Source organism: Triturus cristatus, chromosome 7 (genome assembly GCF_964204655.1).
Source record: "Triturus cristatus chromosome 7, aTriCri1.1, whole genome shotgun sequence".
Lineage (NCBI taxonomy): Eukaryota > Metazoa > Chordata > Amphibia > Caudata > Salamandridae > Triturus > Triturus cristatus.
In genome coordinates this window covers 1,634,210,321-1,634,230,369 of record NC_140590.1, presented here as the reverse complement: position 1 = coordinate 1,634,230,369, position 20,049 = coordinate 1,634,210,321, and positions in this window count along the sequence as shown.

The window sequence follows — 20,049 nt, the reverse complement described above, 5'->3', positions numbered from 1 at the left end:
ATCGAACAGAGTAGCACTCAGGCAATCTGGGCACAATGTCTGGTGTGCAGTGATACGAGCCACACCAGACTATTCCGTTTCACACAATGAAGAGTTGCAAGGTTAGTACGTCAATGGAAATGAAGTACGTCTGGTGTGCGTTGCTCCAAGTCACACCAGACAATTCTGGTCACACACAATGAAGAGTTGCAAATTTCGTACCACCCTGGAAATGAGGCACAATGTTTGGTGTGTATTGATTCTGGTTGCACCAGGCAATTCCAGTCACACACAGGCGCAACTTCAGCAGTGTCACTCAAGGTAGAATGAGGCACCACCACGGGTATGCCCTCATCTCTGAGTGTCGCAACCTGTGAATCGGACACCGCACGCAATGAGCATATAATCAGCGTGTCGCACGAGAGAGATGTGCCACGATAGATTAAGTGTGCCACGAAGGATTCCACAACCGGTGAATCCACTTACCACCAACAAGGCACTTATGTGTGTTGAGGTACCCATGATTTTGGGGCTGCGAACAAGGTAATCCGGTCTACAGGCACAATTCTTAGTTCCACGCTCACACTGCACTACCAGTTGGGATCCAGCAAACGATGTGGGCAGTTAAGAGGGCACAGCTCTCCAGGTGTCACAAGTAGATGGTGTGGGTCCCTTGCAGGAAGTCTTTCATGTCCCTGAGACCTCCACAAGAGAATAGGGAGCAAGACAACAAGCCGTTCAAGAGCACACTTCAGGGTGCCACACAGCAACAGGTAGTCAGCCTAGGCCAGCCACTATTCAGGAAGGGTGCACGGTCCCTTCCAATGGCAGTAATCCTCTTTGTGCACAACAGAGTCCTCTGGCAGTGTACACAACCTAGTTTCAGGTTCTCACGTCTCACATCCTCACAAGTGTATCTCTGCCGTGCTGAAGTATGGTACCAGTAGTTATACTGTAGAGTGCCTTTGAATTGGGAGATGGTTTAGAGGGTTTCCCATTTTAACCACAGATGTCTTACTCTTCAATGGCAGGCTGGACATATGTTTAAAAGGCACCATAGATGCAAGTGCGCACATCGGGCTGCAATGGCAGGCTGGACACATGTTTAAGCACATCATTGGTGCAAGTGCACACACACAGGCCTACAATGGCAGGCTGGTGACATGTTTTAACAACATCAGGTAAGCACCACTTCTATATGTGTAGTAAGGGCACACACACTTTCACACTGCATTTACAGTGGGAAAGTGCCTAGAACCCTAATGCCACAACAAAAGTCCAGGAGGAGTCGTAAGGGAAGGACCCCCTAGGTAGGGAAAACCCACAGGGGAGTTCTTCACTACCCATGCACAGAACACGTATGTGTACCTACACGGCCGCTCACCTACCATGTGCTGCACCTCTCAGAACTTACCCTAGGGGTGCTCTAGTGATAGTGAAAGACTCACTATAGGTCGGCTAATGAGTAAGAAAGGCCAACCTGAGCATGATGCATGCTTGACAGGCTTATCTGATGTGTGGCACAATCCATGCTGCATCCCACTACTAGCCAGTGCACCTGCCCTGGGTATGTGGTGTACCTTTTAACAGGGCACTCACAGGTTCAACACCTAAACCAATAAAGTAAGCATCCATTCCTGGCACGTGAAGGATGTCCATGTGCACTTTCCCATTGCAGTACAGTGGGAAAATGCCCAGTGTCATAAGGCCTAGAAAAGAGTGTCAGCAAAAACCAGGAGGACAAATAACAAACATTTTAAAGAAATTCCCTAAGAAGGACCATGTCCGACACTTAACTTCACAATATTTTTGTCTTCAATATTCTTGACACCATATTTTGTCCACACAATATATTCGTTTCTCTGATAGTTTGTCTGCCCAACCTTTGAACAAATAAATCTCACTCAGAGACCCTGACCAATTGGATCAAATCTCTCCTGTCTTCCCTTACATCATGGCTACAATTTAAAATTCAAGTGAAAAAAACGGGTAAGACTCTGCTCTTTTACACTTGACAACTCAAACTGCCTTGCACTGGAGCACACAGGTACTTTACAAAATCCCTATGTTCAAGGGGTAATACATATTATTTGATTGAGTCAACATTACTCATCTCAAAATGCTACATAACGAGACTGAGAGTTGGTCTTTTCGACACAGGTGAGATACAGAAGAAATTGAATTTTCCCACTATATCATGAGCTTTTGCTTCTGTCAATAAAGGAAGGAATGGCGGATGCGGGAGGAAAGCTGCAGATTTTACTTCCGTCCTTAAGACAATTGAATATGAGGTCTTGTTGGTCAGCAATCAAAGAATGTTTAAATCTTACTGACATGCAAGTGGCTAGTAAAAGTAACATTTTTTAAAGCAGTTTTAGCAAAACTGGAAAAACCAAAGTCTCTTTAAAGGTATTTGCACAACCAACACCTCAGTTTTCCTTTTCTTGTTATTGATAATGATGAGATTTTAATGTAGTCTTTGGTACACAAAGTTTTAATTTACATTTGTAATGGTTTTAATTAACCATGCAATAAAAGATGTTCTTCTTCTTAAAAAAAATGTTCACTAGGATTTCCACCCCCCCTCCCAAAAAAAAACAGAGGGGCCAATACTGGCCACAACCACTGGACTTAGTTTACACAGGTAGGCCAGTAGGCATCTCTCCTGGGAGTAATTCCTGTACCCTACATACTATAACTTGCTGTCACTAGCCAGAACTTGTAGGGGGGTCTATGCCACAGAAAATACAGGATTTTACTAAGGACTGCGTCCCAGGTAAAAGAGGTTGGCGCGCCAACTAGATGACAAAGAGGAAACAAATCCCTGCAGCCTGATATACCATCCCTATTGGACGGGGCATCCCATTGCAAGGATTGGGCAAATTCTAACTACATGCAGGCATGGACAGAAGTATTTTAAGTGATCAGGCCGGGCAGGGACCTTGGAGTCTGTGTAATAACAGGCACGCCTCTCCTCCATGTACCTATCGAGCCCTATTAAGTTCCTTCATATATACCCTTTTACGGACACCAAGTAGGTGGTTTAGGTATGCTTGAAGTATGTATGGTAAATTCACCAATTACATCAGCATTGTGGAATAGGTGTGGATTGTGTTAGTATGATCAGTCCTGACAAAAGCCATGAGCACTGGGGACATAAGTGGAAAAAACATGTTGGCTCCCAAGAGGAAGTAGGGGTAACTAGAGCCCCATAACTTCCTAACTTTTGACCATTTTAATCCTACTGGCTGGTGCCCAGATTAAAACGTTAGGTTACCAGGCAGGTATTTTTAAAGAGCAACCCTACCCCCACTCAGTACCCTATTCCTTTTCCAAGAAAGTGCTCCTGAGTATCTTTCAGGTTGCAGCATGCCCCATTCCGCAATGAAACGGGAAGGAACTCTATGATGTAGCATGCCATCCAGGGGTACCACCGGTGGGCGAAAGTTCTTTAAAGCAAAAGGATTCTATTCCCCTTAGGTGGACGGGAGGGTTCTTAGATTGATCCAATTGAGTTGGCCTTTATAGTTTGTGTAACATTCTAACTACATAACCGGCACAAATCCACTGAACTTTGGTACTTTCTCTGCAAAGCATGAATTTCCCTGAATTTGCCAAACTACGCATGCATAACTAAAAATAGCTATAGATCTCCATCAAAGGGACACACATGTTGTGTTTTCCTTACAAAAGAGTAGCAAAGTTTCCACTAGAATTCCTCCTTAGCCAGCTCGGACCTAAATGTCTCACCTATCACTGATTGCTAACCTTTAAGGCTCTTGGCTGGAATAAATTGGGCAATATAAAGGACACAATCTTATCTTACTACTAGTATTTTTCCCTCAGTGAGGGACAGTACATTCCAGGGATCTAGAATAAGGCAGCAACACCAGTGCTATTTTAAAGTCTAGGGAACAGTGATTGCAGAAGAAAGCTTTAAGGAAGGGTTACCTCTGTGAATGATATGTCTGCTAGTTAGTCTCCAAGGAGACGGTGCCAATTATGGCACTTTAGCAGATTCTGTCCTGGAGTGCAGGCTGTCTTCATATTCAAGGGCTTGTGAGCTACCTTTCTTTTCTCCTTTTATGGTTACGTTCAGCCAAACAGTCAGTGTTGTGGTGTTATCAGCGCGCCCCATAAGCCTACTGTATTTATTGTGATGTCATACGAATATTGGGGTTTGAAAGTAAAGAGCTGTTAGGTGCGGCTGCTAATGCCAGGGCTACAAACAGGGTACTCACATATTCCCGTGTGTCCAGCGGCAGCTTCTCCACTATAGTGGAGGAGCGTCGTACCCCACAAAAACAGCAGGAAAGGAAAAATAAAACGCTAATAAACACGTTTTTATTATTGTTTTATTTTTCCTTCATAAAACAATAATAAACACGTTATACTATCGTTTTATGTGTCCTTTCCTGCCCGAGTCTTGGGGGCGGGGCTAGGGGATGACAGGTGGAGCGGTAGTGCACTGCATTCAGTGCGCATGACTGTTTGGCTGGCTGTCTCAGGTCGGCCAAACTGTCATGCGCATTGAAGCTCTCTCCAGCCCAGCTGCGTTGCTGGGTTTGAGAGAGCAGGCACAGGCTCCCAGTCTGTCTGTGAGCACAAATCGCGGGTGCTCAGGCCTATCCTGAAGCTGCACTCATGCATGAGAGCAGCTTCAGGATTGGCCGCAGGGCAGTCTGGGAGCCTGTACCTACGAGAAGAGGAGCAGAAGAGCGTGATGCAGCCGGCTGCAGGTAAGTTTGCTTTTTATTATTATTTTTTTTATTTTGCCCACCCGTGAGCCCTATGCCCCCCTTTCCCTTTTCCGCCCATCCGACTCCCCACTCGTCCACAACACCGGCCGCTACTAAGTGTGTCGGAGTCTCAACAAGTGTGTTGATCACCTCTCATAGGAAGTACAGACACTTGAGAGTCTCTTATCCATCATGTATTTGGTAACAAAACTTTGGTTACAGGATACCAGGTATTCCCATGTTCCATGATGAGTGTAGGACAGTTTAGTTCGATGACTGACACAGTGAGGAGTGTTGTTCATTATGAGTAACCCGCACAACTCCTGCTATTTTTCTGCCTCAGAATTGCTGTTACGGAGGGTCCTGATGGACCTGATAATTGCAGTTACCGACCCGCTGTATTAACGGGCCAATAGTAATGAGAGCCGTAGAAGTGAGTACGTCTATTTTTCACTGCCTGCTGAGCCAGCCGCATTTTTAAAAGAGACTGAGCGCCACCTCCTTTAGGGCTTGTAATCAGTGGAATGACATAATCAAGCCCCAACAGCTTTGTTGGGGTTACCCAAAACTTTTATATTTTGTACAGGACACACTCATGCAAATGGGGGTACGCCTTCTTGGTATCGCGATGGAAGGTATTTTGCACCAGTACAATCTACATATCACAGTGGTCACACAAGCGTCTGCAGCCTCTTCTGTAACACCAAAGTGCCTCAGGATGCAACAAGAGCTTGCTCCCATTTTTATATTTTGTATTATGTCCCTTGAATGTCAGTCAGGCTGGCTGACTGCATGTATATATCAGTACTTTGCAAGCACTGGCCTAGTTAAAGGGCACCGAAGTGTGGAACCAGAGCAGGAGCCCAGAGCTGCGATTCGAGATCTCTCACAAGGGGGCTCGATGTCTGTGTGGGGGGGACTCCTATGCTGTGGAGATGTGGTGTTCTCTGGAAATGTGGGTCTTGCCTCCTTTCTGAAGTCCAGATGACAAACTTTAGCTCAACCCTCTCTCTCCCTCTGTTCTCTCTCCTGTGATACTCAGTACACATGTATTCTCCATGCATTGCTGCCTCATTTTTCCATGTGATCTTGGAGGGAGTTTTCAGCAGACAGGGAGGGTGTAGGTTCTCCCAGTCGTTAGCTTAATAACATGTAGTCTCAAGAGGTACCTTACAAACTCCAAACAGAACAAGCTTGGCTTGTCCTTCATCACTTACTCTGAAGCTACAGTTCTGTTCCCCAATATTTAACTCAATCCTTTGACTGACAGTGTTGGCTAATGTGTATCCCTCCCCCGCTCCCAGAGTAGACAAAACCATGTAGGTCACGGGCGACCATGGCTGCTTTCAATGTTAGGCTTGTGTTAACTGCACATGTCCAATGTATGCTAGGCCTGTATGAATCATGGCATGTGCAATGTGATATAGGCCAACGTATGTTAGGCCGATGTGAGTCATGGCATGCCCAATGCGGTGTAGGCCAACGTGTGCTAGTCTGGTGTGAGTCATGACATGTACAATGCGATATAGGCCAACATTTGCTAGGCCAGTGTGAGGCATGGCATGTCCAGTGTGATATAGACCAACGTGTGCTAGGCCAGTGTGAGTCATGGCATGTCCAATGCGGTATAGGCAAACGTGTGCTAGGCCAGTGTGAGTCATGGCATGTCCAATGTCCTATTACTTACCGGTAATCTTCATTACTCCTGGTCCCGTGGTCCTCGTTCCATTCCTAACAAAGTGGAGATTACTATCTCCACGACAGAAAAAAAGAACAGGAGCATGCTGGGATACCTAACCCACTCCCTCCCGCTGGGAGTACATAAGCGGTACCAGCCCAGCATGCAGCCTGAAAATACCAAGCCAGCAACCGGAAGGCCGGCCGCCAGGGAGGGAGGAAGGGAAGTAAGGAATGGGACGAGGACCACGGGACCAGGAGTAATGAAGATTACCGGTAAGTAATAGGACATTACCCTAAGGTCCCTCCGGTCCTCGTCCCATTCCTAACAAAGTGGAGAATACCAAAGCAGAGAACCCAGCCTTAAGGAACCCCACCAAAGCCAGGGGCACCAGACCGAGAAAAAATGGCACCCAACTGAAGCAGAAGGGAGCCCACAAGAAAACGCAGGCAGGAGCACACAACCAGCCACGCCCCCAACCAAGCCGACAGAGCCGAGACCCCAAAACAAGCAGGGGACGAACAAGAAAGGACCACAAACGAGCACAAGACCCCCCAGGCAAGCCTGAAGGAGGCCCCGCACCCAGAGGCAAGCCCCAAGGGAACCCCCAGAGGGGCAGAAAGCAGCCAGGAAGGGCAAACAACCAGGGAGAAAAACCACCAAGGGAGAAGCCCACAGCCCCAGGCACCACCAAGCAGCCGCCCCAACAAGGACAAAACAGGACATCCTGGCCCAACGCTAAAGAGCGCACGAGAGCAGGCTGCACAGGGAGACAGGCCAAAGGCCCAGGAAGGAACACAGCAGGGCAAGACAGAGAGCGAACCCCCCAGAGCAGGGAAGAAGGCGACCCACAGCCGGACCAACCCACAAAAGACCACACCAAGAGGCGAGGGGAAGGAAGAGGAGAACGAAGAGGCACGCCAAACCCAGAGAAACAAAGAACGCGACCAACCACAGGACCAACCCCAACACACCGGGGGAAGCCACCAGCAGAGCCGCAAAGACCGAAGAGGGAGGAACCAGACAAGAAAACAAGCACCGACCCAGAGCAACAACCAGAAAGAAAGGGGCCAAGGAAACCAGACAAAGCCCCCCCCTGCCCCCCCCCCACCGACCAACAGCCGACAGCCACGGCAGAAAGGAACCAGAGGCACAGAAAACCCACAGAAGGCCCAGGCCAAAAGGCAGGAAAGACAAGCTGCCAACCCCAGCAGAGATACCGGACGGCCGCAGCCAAGGCCGCCACACCGGGAGAAGAAAAACCCGGGCCAGCGCACAGCCAAGAGAGAACAACCAAGGGCCGCACACAGAACCGGGGAAACAAACCCCAGAACCGGGAAGGAGGAACCCCCACCAACCAAGAGCCGACCCACAGGTCAGGAGGACACCATGGAACCACCTAAGGTGAACCCCAAGAAGGGCAAAACAGGAAGGACTAACAAGGAGGCCAACAGCCCAACAACGCAGGCAGCCCAGAAAGACCCAAGAAGCCAACCGGACAACCTACAAGCCAGCCAGCCCGGAGGACCCCAATACGGAGCATCAGAACCCGAAAGGAGAGGACAAGGGTCAACCGACCCAACCCCAAAAACCCCAACCAAGAAGGGGCCCAGGGAACGGCACCAAAGCAAGCCAAGCCACCAAGAGAGGAGAAGCAGCAGGTGAACAGAGAGGGAGACCGGCAAGCCACAACCATCAACCAACACAAAGGCCACAGCGCACCAGCCAGGCGCAAAGGAGCAGCACAGGAAAGGACACAGGACCAACCCGGCACCCAGACCAACAGGGCCAGAACCACCAGCCATCAAGAGGCCAAAAAAGAGGCCCAAAAGCACTAGAGAACGAGCGGCCAGGGAAGAACCCAGGCAGGGACCCTGCACAGGGAGGCCAAAAACAAGGACTGCAAGGGAGCAAACGCCACAGAGGCAGAGCTGAGGCCCCAGCAGCACCTCGGAACACCCCAGGCACCCCTAAACGAAAGGAGAGGAGCCCGGAGAAACCAAAGGCGCACAACCCCCGGGGAGAACGGGAACAGACCCAAAAAGGGAAGAACAAACCACGCAGAGCCAGCAAGAGCAACGGCCAGAGACACCACAGGCCGAAAGCAGTCCGCACGGGAGCGGGAAACGCACAAGCCCAAGGACAGGCCCACAAGGGGAAAACCACGGGCCCAGGGCCCAGGCAAAGCCAACCACCAGCACAAGGCCAAAAAATGGGAGCGGGGACGCAGCAACGTGGCCCACACACCAGGGGAGGCCGACACCAGACCACAACCGGTAGACCCACCAACAAATCCACCGGCCAAGCCCAAGAGAAGGCACGGCGAGGAGGACACCAGGAACGGCACCCACAAGCAGGAAAGAAGGGCACAGGGCAGCCCGAACCCACAGACAGGGAGGGGCACAGAAGCAGCGCACCCAAGAAACCGAGGAGCCACCCAGGCAGAAGCCAAGGAAGACCGACAACACCCAGCCACCACAGGAGTCAAAAGGAGCGGCAGCGAGAGGCAAAGGACCCCAAGCCACAAATAAGAGACACAAGAGGGGAAAAGGAAACCACAACAGGAAACCAAACCCCACCAGCCAACCCAGCGCAACACAACACAGCACCAGGCAAGAGGCAAGCAGCAACACCAGCCAGAAAGCCCACCAGGGGCCCCGCCAGGACAGCCCCAGAGCCAACAGCCAACCAAGGCCAAGGCCTACCAGGACAGAGGGAGGGCACAACAGCCCCCCGGGAACCCAAGAAACAGGGAGTCCGGAAGCCCCAAGGACCCCGACACAGGACGCAAGAAGCAACCCAGCCAAACCCAAGCAGGGGCAAAGCGCAAGAGCAGAGGAGCTGCAGACGGGGGAATATCGGGGGGCCGCAGGCCCACCTCCCCGACCCACAACCAGCACGAACCTCACCCACAAGAAACCCACCGGGGAAGGTGTCCACCAGCCCGGGCAGGAGGGCACGCCGGAGGGTAGGAGAGGAGCGAACGCAAGGGCACCGGCGCGCCCAGCCGCAACACCCAGACATGACCAGGCGCCAGCAGGGAGGAAAGGCCACAGGCCAGGAAATGCCACACAGCGAAGCCCAGAGCACCGGCCAGGCACAGGGGGGCAGAAAGAAAGAAGGCACCCCGAGCACGGGCCACGCCAACACCCCCGGAAAGACGCAAGAAGCGCCCAGCACTAGGAGCCGCAGGCAGGCACCCAGACAGGCACGCACCAGGCCCGAATCCACAATAACAGGCAGGAACCAACAGGGCGGACAGGCAGTAGGCGGAAGAAGCCGGGCAACAGGCAAACAAGGTGGACAACCAACCAGGCACCAACCAGGGGGAACAGAAGCACGCAGGGCAGGAAGGCTGGAAGCCCACAGACCAGAGGAACGAACCAGGCCGAACCCCACCCAAAAACGAAAAAGCCCATGAGAGCAGACGCGTGCATAGGGGAACGGGCGGACGGCCACAGCACCTGCCAGCCCCGGCACACCCCCAGCAGCGGAAAACAGGGAGCCAAGGCCGCAGGCCAGCACAGCAGAAGAGCACAGCACAGGGAAGAAAGAAACCCGCTACGCGGCACCCACCGGGGGGACAGGCCAACACCACCAAACAGAGACCGTCCCCCAACCCCCTGCCCAGACGCCATCCAGCAACAAGCGCCGAGCAAGCGGAAACAAGGAGTCCAGGAACCCACAACCTGAGGAGGAAGCCCCCCCCCGCAGCACCGGGAAGCAAGGCAGAGACACAGCGCAGAAGCCACGCAACGCCCCCAACCCAGCAAGCAGGAACAGGGAGTGCCACAAGCCAGCATGGACATTTCCCAACAGGAATCAACCAGCAGACGGAGAGAACAGAGGAAGCCGGGTCCCAGACCACCAGAAAGCGCCAGTAGCAATCAAGGCGAGAATACCACCTAAGCAGCCGAGCAGGTCCCCCAGCCAAGACCGCCGAAGCAGCCCACTGCGCACAGCCAGACCCAGCCAGGAAAAGCACAGACCACAGAGCCAGAGGAACATGTAAGCGCAAGGCAAACGTGAAGAAAAGCGGAACCGCTATGCGGTACTCACCACAGGGGCAGGAAGAGCACACCAAAAGCGCCCTGCCCAAGATCCAGCCCAGGCGCCTTCCAAGACACCAGCGCCGGGCGAGGAGGAGGGCTGCAGCAACCGGCCAGACACTGACCCCCATCAAGGTCCGCCCCTGCACCAACATCAAGAACAGCAGGGGCAACAGGGAGGAAAGAAGGCGAGCAGCACACCAACAAGCCAGGCAGGGAGACCAGGAGCACCGCCCAGCGCAGCCCCTGGACCCCCATAACAGCCACATCAGCGCGTCTTCCAGCCTGGCCAAGCCGTAGGAAGAAATCCGGAGATCCGGCGCCCCAACCGCAAAGGGCCAGGTGCCAATCAACGCGACTCCCAGCAAGCCCGGCAGGCCAGGAGACGCGGAACAGGACGTCGAGGACAGCCCAGCAGCTCGACGAGACATCCATGGAAGAAACACACAGGTAAGGTAGCAACACGTCCCATTCTGTCGGAAGACAGAAAAAAAGAACAGGCTGCATGCTGGGCTGGTACCGCTTATGTACTCCCAGCGGGAGGGAGTGGGTTAGGTATCCCAGCATGCTCCTGTTCTTTTTTTCTGTCGCGGAGATAGTAATCTCCACTTTGTTAGGAATGGGACGAGGACCGGAGGGACCTGGGGGTAATGTGGGATAGGCCAACGTGTGCTAGACCGGTGTGAGTCAAGGCATGTCCTTTGCGGTATAGGCCAACGCGTGCTAGGCCAGTTTGAGTTATACATGGCATGTCCGATGCGGTACAGGCCAACGTGTGCTAGGCCAGTGTGAGTCATGGCATGTCCAATGCTGTGTAGGCCAACGTGTGCTAGTCTGGTGTGGGTCATGGCATGTACAATGCGATATAGGCCAACGTGTGCTAGGCCAGTGTGAGTCATGGCATGTCCAATGCGGTATAGGCAAACGTGTGCTAGGCCAGTGTGAGTCACGGCATGTCCAATGTGGGATAGGCCAACGTGTGCTAGGCCGGTGTGAGTCATGGCATGTCCAATGCGGTATAGGCCAACCTGTGCTAGTCGGGTGTGAGTCACGGCATGTACAATGCGGTATAGGCCAACGTGTGCTAGTCTGGTGTAAGTGATGGCATGTCCAATGTGGTATAGGCCAACGTGTGCTAGGCCAGTGTGAGTCATGGCATATCCAGTGTGATATAGACCAACGTATGCTAGGCCAGTTTGAGCCATGGCATGTGCAATGCGGTATAGGCAAACGTGTGCTAGGCCAGTGTGAGTCAGTTCAGTAGTTCTTTATTCGGTTGTTAAAAACACCATAAAAGGATATATACACAATTCATTATTTTAAAAAAAAACCAATTAAATCAGCATCATAAGAACTCTGTTAAAAAGAGAAATACATATTCGCAAAAGAGGTACATAAATTCATGCCAATCACAATTTACACCTGTCCTCTAGTTGCTCTTAATCTCTGTGCGACTTTAATAAAATTCAATATGCAACACAAAGTTAGTGGATCGGCCGCCCGTTGTAAGAAAAGTAGCGCAGGTTTAAGTTGAGTCAGATTTGCCCTTTTCAAGATGTCAATTAGGAATCTCCGCCTCGGCATTGAATAAAAGGAACAAAAAAATACAAAATGAAGGGTGTCCTGCGGAGACATATTGTCGCAGCCGCAGGCACCCTTCTGCTCAATCGAAACTGTATAGCCTAATGGCTCAGCTAATAAGTGTGGTAAAAGATTGAGCCTAAAACGAGATATTACAAATCTGTCCTGAGCATTGTGCATGAGGTAAAGATAGGGTTCCATTCCCTCGGTGGTCTTGACGGCACTATACGCATTCACTGATCCCTTAATCCCTTCTACTGTCATTCTACTTGTGTTTCTTTGGGCCAGGAACAATCTTTTTATCTTGGGTTTATCCTGAACTCTAATTGCTGATGGGTTAACAAATAAAAATCTATGTGGCCCAGGTTCTCCAGATTGGTCTTAACATACTTAAGCCAGGGTATGTTCATGCATCTTTCTCTCCCTAAACAATCTGTCAATATTTGCCTCCTTATCGCAGCTTCTGGGTTTGTCCATATATTGAGCCACGATAAAATAGGTCTATACTTGGCCGTGTCTGTGATATATGGCCTCCCTAACTCCCTGTGGGCAATAACAGCTGGAGTACTCTGGGGAATTTTTAGCACTGATCGCACAATTTTATTTTCCTCCCGCTGCAGTTGTTCCATATCAACAAAGCCCCAGACTTCGGCACCGTACAGAGCTTTAGAGCAACAAATGGAGCTGTACAGGATCATTGCTTGTTCTGGAGACCATCGCCCTAACCTCCGCCCGTGACTAGTTATTGCACCATTTGATGATGTTAATTTCCCACATCTCTTTTCTACCAAGGGGGTCAATTTTAACGTCTCATCAAACAGTATGCCCAAATAGGAAAAGGTCTGCACCTTTTCCAATATATGAGTCCCAATTCTATGTGTAAACTTGGTTCGGGGTTTATTGCCTACCATCATAACGAATGATTTGCCAAGATTGACGGAAAGATCTAAAGTTCCCATAAACCTCACAAAACCATTGATTAGTATCTGTAAACTTTTCGGTGTGCGGGCTAACAAAACCGCATCATCTGCATTGAGCAGGACTGGGATATGACGCGTACCAACTTTTGGGCAATCAGTATTTAGATTAATCAGGGTCTGCTCTAGATTATTAATGTATAGTGAGAAGAGGAAGGGCGCAAGGATGCACCCCTGTCTCACCCCACTAGTGCACACGAAGGGATCAGTAAGTCCCCCTTCAGTGTTATAACGTACCCTGGCTGTGGTGTCCCTGTGCAATTCCCTAAGTATGGTGATCCGGCCCTGGTCAATACCAAGCTGACGCATCATTAACCATAGCTTGTCCCTATTTACGTGGTCAAAGGCAGCCGCCAAGTCCATGAACCCTAAATGAATGGTTTCATTAGTTGTTTTAGTGTACTTGGCGGCTAACATGTAGAGATTCAAACATTGATCACTAGTTGACCTCCCTGATCTGAAACCATATTGAATGTCCGATATGATGTTTTTTTCCTCGGTCCATTCAGTTAGTCTATTAAGGATTACCCTTCCCAAGATCTTAACAGAGACATCGATCAGCGAAATGGGCCGATAACACTGGGGGTTGTCCCTGTTGCCCTTCTTAAAGATGGTAACAATTATGGCAGTTGACCAAGATCGTGGCAAACCAAACGTAATGGCAGCGTTTATCACCCTAGTCATGATTGGAGCCCATAACTCCACATTACTAATAAACAGGTCAGGTAGTGACCCGGCTGGGCTGGGTGCCTTGTTTTTAGATAATCCCTCAATGCCCTCAGTTATTTCTGCTAGGGTGAACTCAACCAACTGTTCCTGTGAGACAGCACCTTCCTCCGGAGCAGTAGGCTCATTTCCATGATTATACAGGCTCTTAAAATGGGAGACCCACTGCTCCGGTAGGATGTTTGCACCAACCTCCGGGGTGCGGCTATCATGAAAACAGGGTTTATTAATTATACTCCAGAATTTGGTGAGATCCCTTCTTTCTGCTGCCTCCCTTAAATCTGCCCACACTTCCCCCTGTAGTGCTAATGTTCTCCTTTTAACCTCTGACTTATATTTTGCTCTGCACTGGGTTACCCTATTTGGGTCCCTGGGCTTCTGTTTAAGGCAACTTTTTAGCTCCCTAAGGGCCCGTGAACAATCCTTATCAAACCATCTTGGTTGGTTGAGGTTTTTTTTTGGGGTGCGTATAGTCAAAAACCCCTCAACCAAACTAGTGATCCTCCCGAATGCATCTAATAGTTGTGGCCCATCAGTTCCAAGGTCTAGACATTCTTCGATGGGCTGCTTCCCTTGCTCCATCAGGGCTCTATAAAATAAGGCACTCTCAATTTTAGCCCACTTAAGTCGCCTTCCTTGATCTGTCGCCCTCTCGGCAATGCTTCCCACTACACATGTCCTAGGTGAGACCAGATACTGGAGTTCCATTATTAGAGGATTATGATCGCTAAATGGGCTCCACTCGATCCCAACTGCTACAATCCTATGCTTAAGGGTCTAGAGACCAAGATGTAATCAATGATTGACGAGCACCCTCTCCCTTTAAAGGTCGGGGGAGGGTGCCATCACTCTCCAAGGCCATCATATCTATTGTATGTTCCATATCGTGGTTAATCAAGATCTTGTTCAGGTCCCTTACTTCTAGTGTATGGGCAAAATGAGGGCCTTTTTTAGTAGGGCAGCGTGACCAGTCTGAATTAATTGGGAGCAAAAATGGGCATAAGTGAGTATTTAAATCGCCCATGATTATATTAAATGGGTACGTTGCCCCATTTGTGTATGGGTATTCCTTGCTCAGTCTGGAGTCTAATACCCCCAGGGTATAATTTTCCTCCCTGCCGTCTCCCGAGTTGTAAACATTATATAGGATCAGTCCGAGTCCCTTCCCCTCAAACCTTACAGCCTGTACATTACGGGATGAGCTTACTATATTGGACCATTTGCCTTGCACCCTTAAGTCCACATACAAGGACAGACCTCCCATGGCTCTACCTGAGCTAGTTTTAGAGCTGGGATAAAAAAACATTTATAGCCCTGTATGTGGAAGGAGCTATTATCAGTCACCCAGGTTTCCTGAAGGCTAATTACCTCGAATTGTTTGATCTTTTCCCTCCATTCCTGGTTATTAAACTTACTTGCTAAGCCAGCCGTATTCCAGGAAATAATATTTAAACCTCCCTCTAACTTATTAGCCTGACCCGCGCTTTGAATGTTTTCTTGAGCCTCATTTAACCCTTCTGAGGCCCTTAACACCCCTCTCGTTCCCTCATAACCATGGGGGGTTTCGCCTCTCTCCATCTCCCTTTTCGCCCTGTTAGGCTGCAATATGTCTCCATTAGGTACAATTAACTGATCAGCGGGCTCTTCCTTTCTTGCTTCCCTCAGTGTTACTAATGTGTCTGTATTGTCCGTGTACCAATTAACTAAAGGGAAGGGATCCTGTAATGGGCTCGTCCGACCCTCCCTCATGGCCACCGCGTTTTTGAGCTTTCCCTCATTTCTTTGTTGTGACAATGGGGCGGGCGAGTAAGTTAGTCAGTCATTATCCTCTAAGGACAACAAGGGGGTAAACCTGTTTCTCCAGCTAGCCAAGCCTCCTTCCCACATCCCTGGCCTTTCTCCATAATGTCTCTGGTTTAAATGAGGACTTGTATAGGTTCTCTCCCTTCGTCCTTCCTGATAACATATTTCCTCATTTTGGGCTAGCTGGCGAGGATAAAAATAATCCAAGGGCAGGGGTTTTATGTTCCCAGTGTAGTTTGCTGAGTCTTCTCTGAGAATATATTTTACTACACTATTGTCCCAGAAATTAATGATAATACAATTTCCTGTAATGTCTTTATGCCTGTTTCCAAGCCAGTTCACCCTTCTAACCAAGAGGATCTCCCCATATTTCCCCTTAGGCAGCGGTTTGTTATAACTCAACCAGTGTGTGATCTTATTTTTTAATTCCTGGTGAGACTCCTTCTGTTCACCCTTTAATTCTGGGACCCCCGCGAGGATCACCACTAGTGGGCATGCCTCTGGGGGTAAGTTAATCGTTGGAAGGGGAACAATGGGTACTATCCGAGGCATATTCGCTGACTGATGGGTCGCTTGATTTGTCTGAGTAGTATTCAGGGAGCTTAGTTGATCCATTGGTGTTATGAGTGAACTCTGTCCTTTCCCTCCTTTATGATGTTCCTTCTCCTTTACACTAATAGTCTCTATCTGCTGCATTGTATGGGCCTCTCGTGTTGGTATCTGTATGGCTAGAACTTGTCCCTCCTCTAAACTGTTAATTTGCCCCTCTACAACAGGGGCTCGATTGGGGCCGATGACATTAGTAATGGTAGTAGTATCTACCACTGGCCTATGTGCCCTATCCCTATTTTTCACTTCATTGATTAATTTATCCACTTTACTTACAAGTGGTTTGATCTGACCTACAATGAAAGTTTCCAAATGTGTTTGTAGGTCAGCCACTATTTGCGACATCCAAATAGGTGGGATTACGTGTTGTTTTGGCTCGACCTCCCTCCCTACCCCTGATTTGATTTTCGTGGTAGACGCGGCACTGCCAGTTCTAGGTCTCTTTACTCTGGCTTTCGTTGGGCCGGCTTTGCGTTTCCTGCATGCCTCTGTTAGTGTACCCATGAAGTAGTCCCCCATTTCCCCCTCAGGGTTCTGCTGGGACTAAGCTCTTGCGAGGGAGAAGGGGCAATATCCACGAACTCGCAATCTGGCACCTGGATTGCATTTGATGGCTCAATCAATGGAGTGAGAGATAGGCGTCTCTCTGTTCGTTCAATTTTGCTAGAGACTGCCCCAATTGCTTTTTGTAGCATACGATCAATTGCTGTGGGTTGAGCAATCTGTGGAGGAAGTATACCATCTTCTTGTGAAAGCGACTTTAACTGGGTGGGCAGACTAAGCTTAGATTTAGTTGAACGTGTTGTAACTGTGCCTGCCATTCTATCTGTGATATAACCTCAGGTCTTCAGGCAATATTCTACAGCTTGTGTCTCCGCCACCCACTCAACGAGAACCCTGCAGGGGTTCCTGTAACGCCCGTGTGGGCCTTCAACACCCCCTTTAATCACCACCTGCTTGTGGTTAACCCAATGTCTTTGCCTTCAGGCCACTCCAACCGCGTTTACAGTTCTCCTGGAACACAAGCCTCTACTGGCGGGCCTAGTGAGATAACCCGGCCCAGCCGCCTTCGACCCGCCTTTTCCCTTGCAACAGGCTCGTAATGCAGTAATATGACGCCAGGTAATCGACAGTTTCCTAAAATCCTTATACACTTGCAGCGAGAGGCTGTTACAAAACACAAAATAAATATGGGACTGGTGCTTACTATAAGTGGGTACAGACGGAGTCTTATCGCCCTTGTGAGTACAAGCAAAGAGTCGACATTAGGGGGGTGGCCCAGCCCTGCCTCTTCCTGTCGATGACGGGCAAGGACGGGCCCGCCCTTGGCCCAGGCTTCGCCCGGTCTCTGCCCGCACGCGTCCCGCGCTGCGGGAGGCTGCGAGTGTTTTTTAAGCGCCTCCGGGTTCGCTTGGCCGCGTCACTGCATGTGACCGGCTGGGGCGTCTGGGGGCTGAAGTTCCACTGGCCGTTGCCCTCACGGCATGGTAAGGTGTCCCCCTGCTGCTGCCAAAGTCGCAAGTCATTTCAACAATGCAAAAGATTAACTGCCCAATGATGTCACTTCCTGTAATTAAACATCACATGAAAATTAAAAGGGGCCTCCTGTCTTTCGTTTTGCCCAGGGCACCAAAAATCTTAGCTCCGGCCCTGCAGTCACCAATAGGTACCTATTTGACGGCTCAAAGAGTTTAAAGAGTGAGACCTACTTGTCTCTGAAAGGGTTAATACTGTGAAGGAACTAAAATGAGGAGCAATACATAAAATAAATATAATGAACGTTCTTCCAGGCACACGCTTATTTGTGGTACTCCTTCGTTCATGTTTTCTGCTGTATCAGTGTGAGTCAGTGTGAGTCATGGCATGTCCAATGTGGGATAGGCCAACGTGTGCTAGGCCGGTGTGAGTCATGGCATGTCCAATGCGGTATAGGCCAACGTGCGCTCGGCCAGTGTGAGTCATGGCATGTCCAGTGTGATATAGATCAACGTGTGTTAGTCCAGTGTGAGTCATGCCATGTACAAGGCGATATAGGCCAAAGTGTGCTAGGCCAGTTTTATTTATGCATGGCATGTCCAATGCGGTATAGGCCAACGTGTGCTAGTCCAGTGTGAGTCACAGCTTTTCCTATTCAGGCTAGACTAGTGTGGCCGGAAGCATGTCTTGGGTATGTTATTCTAATGTAAGCTGTTGAGTGCCCTAAGAATAAAAGGTGAAAGTTCTGGGGCATGCCCTGTGTACGCGAACTAACATGAGAAAATGTATGACCGATGTAGGGCTAGGCCAGTGGAATTGTAATTGCAAAGTGAGTCGCGATAGTGTGAGTTTGCCAATGCCCATGTGTTCTTAGCTAGTTGAAGGCCGGGTGTGTCCCTGGTATGGCTAAGCCGAGTGAGCAAGGACTATTTTAGGCCTTCGGCATGCTATGCGAGTATGACAAACTGAAGTATACTAAAAGGGATGGATGAATCATTTTAGCCACTGGTAATTACTCGGGCTGCATCCCAGTCTAGCCTGACCTGGCAGCTCGGGCTCGGCTGTTCCCATTGGAGCAGGGTCAAGACTGATTTGCATATGGCAGAGTCCACACTGAGGTGGCGTGGTGTGCAGATCAACGACAGACTGGGATGCGGCCCGGGTAATTACCAGTGGCTGAGATGAATTCAAGCATCACTCGTTCGTCTACTTTAGTGTTTCAGTATGGCATGCAGCATGTCCTATATATGTTGTTCTAGTGTGAAGAGGGCGTGTACTGTAGACGGTAGGCCAGTCTGACCCAGTTTACGTCTTGTGAATGTAGGGTGAGGGTGTCGTGGGCACATTGTTTCCTAGGGTAGTGTCAAATGACAGAAGTCCTGTGTATGCTACGGTAGTGTTATTTTGTGGCATGCTAGGCTGGTGTCAGCTGTCATCCCCTAGGAATGCCAGGCTAGTGTAATCCGAGGCATGTCCTTTTCATGTTTTTGTAGTGAACTGCGACAGGCAGCTAAGCAAGCTGGCGTGCCCTCTTTTGAGAGGAGCGCTGTTTATTTCACGTTGAACTGGAAGTTTTGTGTCGAGCACATCTTTCACATGCAACGGAATCAGCGGCGCACGTCCACACATGAAATGTGATCAGGATGCCTCCCACAGGCCGGCTGCGGTACTGCAAGAGGCTCCCCGCGCTGCATTGCTGCAGTGGTCCTTCCACGCAGAGCAGCAAGTCGGACGGCGCAGTTGCTCTCAGATGCCCATAGTGTTTGTTCCGATAGCTTTTTCTTTTTCTTTCTCTCTCTCTCTATCTCTCATTCTTTCAAACCCCTCTTTCCTTTTCTCTCACGTTCTTGTCTGATTCCCTCTCCCACTCTAGATTGTAATTATATTTAAATAGCGCTACTATCCTTAGCCAGACGTTGAATCGCTTTTCGGCGAGTATCATACTTTCTCTCACTTTCTTTTTCATGTTCTCTCCCTCGACCTCCCTTTTGATCTCTCGCATCTCTCTCTCTCTCTCACTCACACCTCTCTCTCTCTTTCTCTCTCTCACCTTCGGCAGCGCACGGTGTTGTCTACACATCGCCCCCTATGTTCTCTCCTACTGTCTTCAACACGCCTCCTCCGTTACCCAGTCTCTCATTCTCTCTCCAGCTCTCACTCGCTCTCTCCTCCTCTCTCTTCCCAGTCTCTCATTCTCTCACCAGCTCTCGCCTCCTCTCTCTTCCGTCTCTCATTCTCTCTCCAGCTCCCGCTCGCGCTCTCATCCTCTCTCTTCCCAGTCTCTCATTCTCTCTCCAGCTCTCACTCGCTCTCTCCTCCTCTCTCTTCCCAGTCTCTCATTCTCTCTCCAGCTCTCACTCGCTCTCTCCTCCTCTCTCTTCCCAGTCTCTCATTCTCTCACCAGCTCTCGCCTCCTCTCTCTTCCGTCTCTC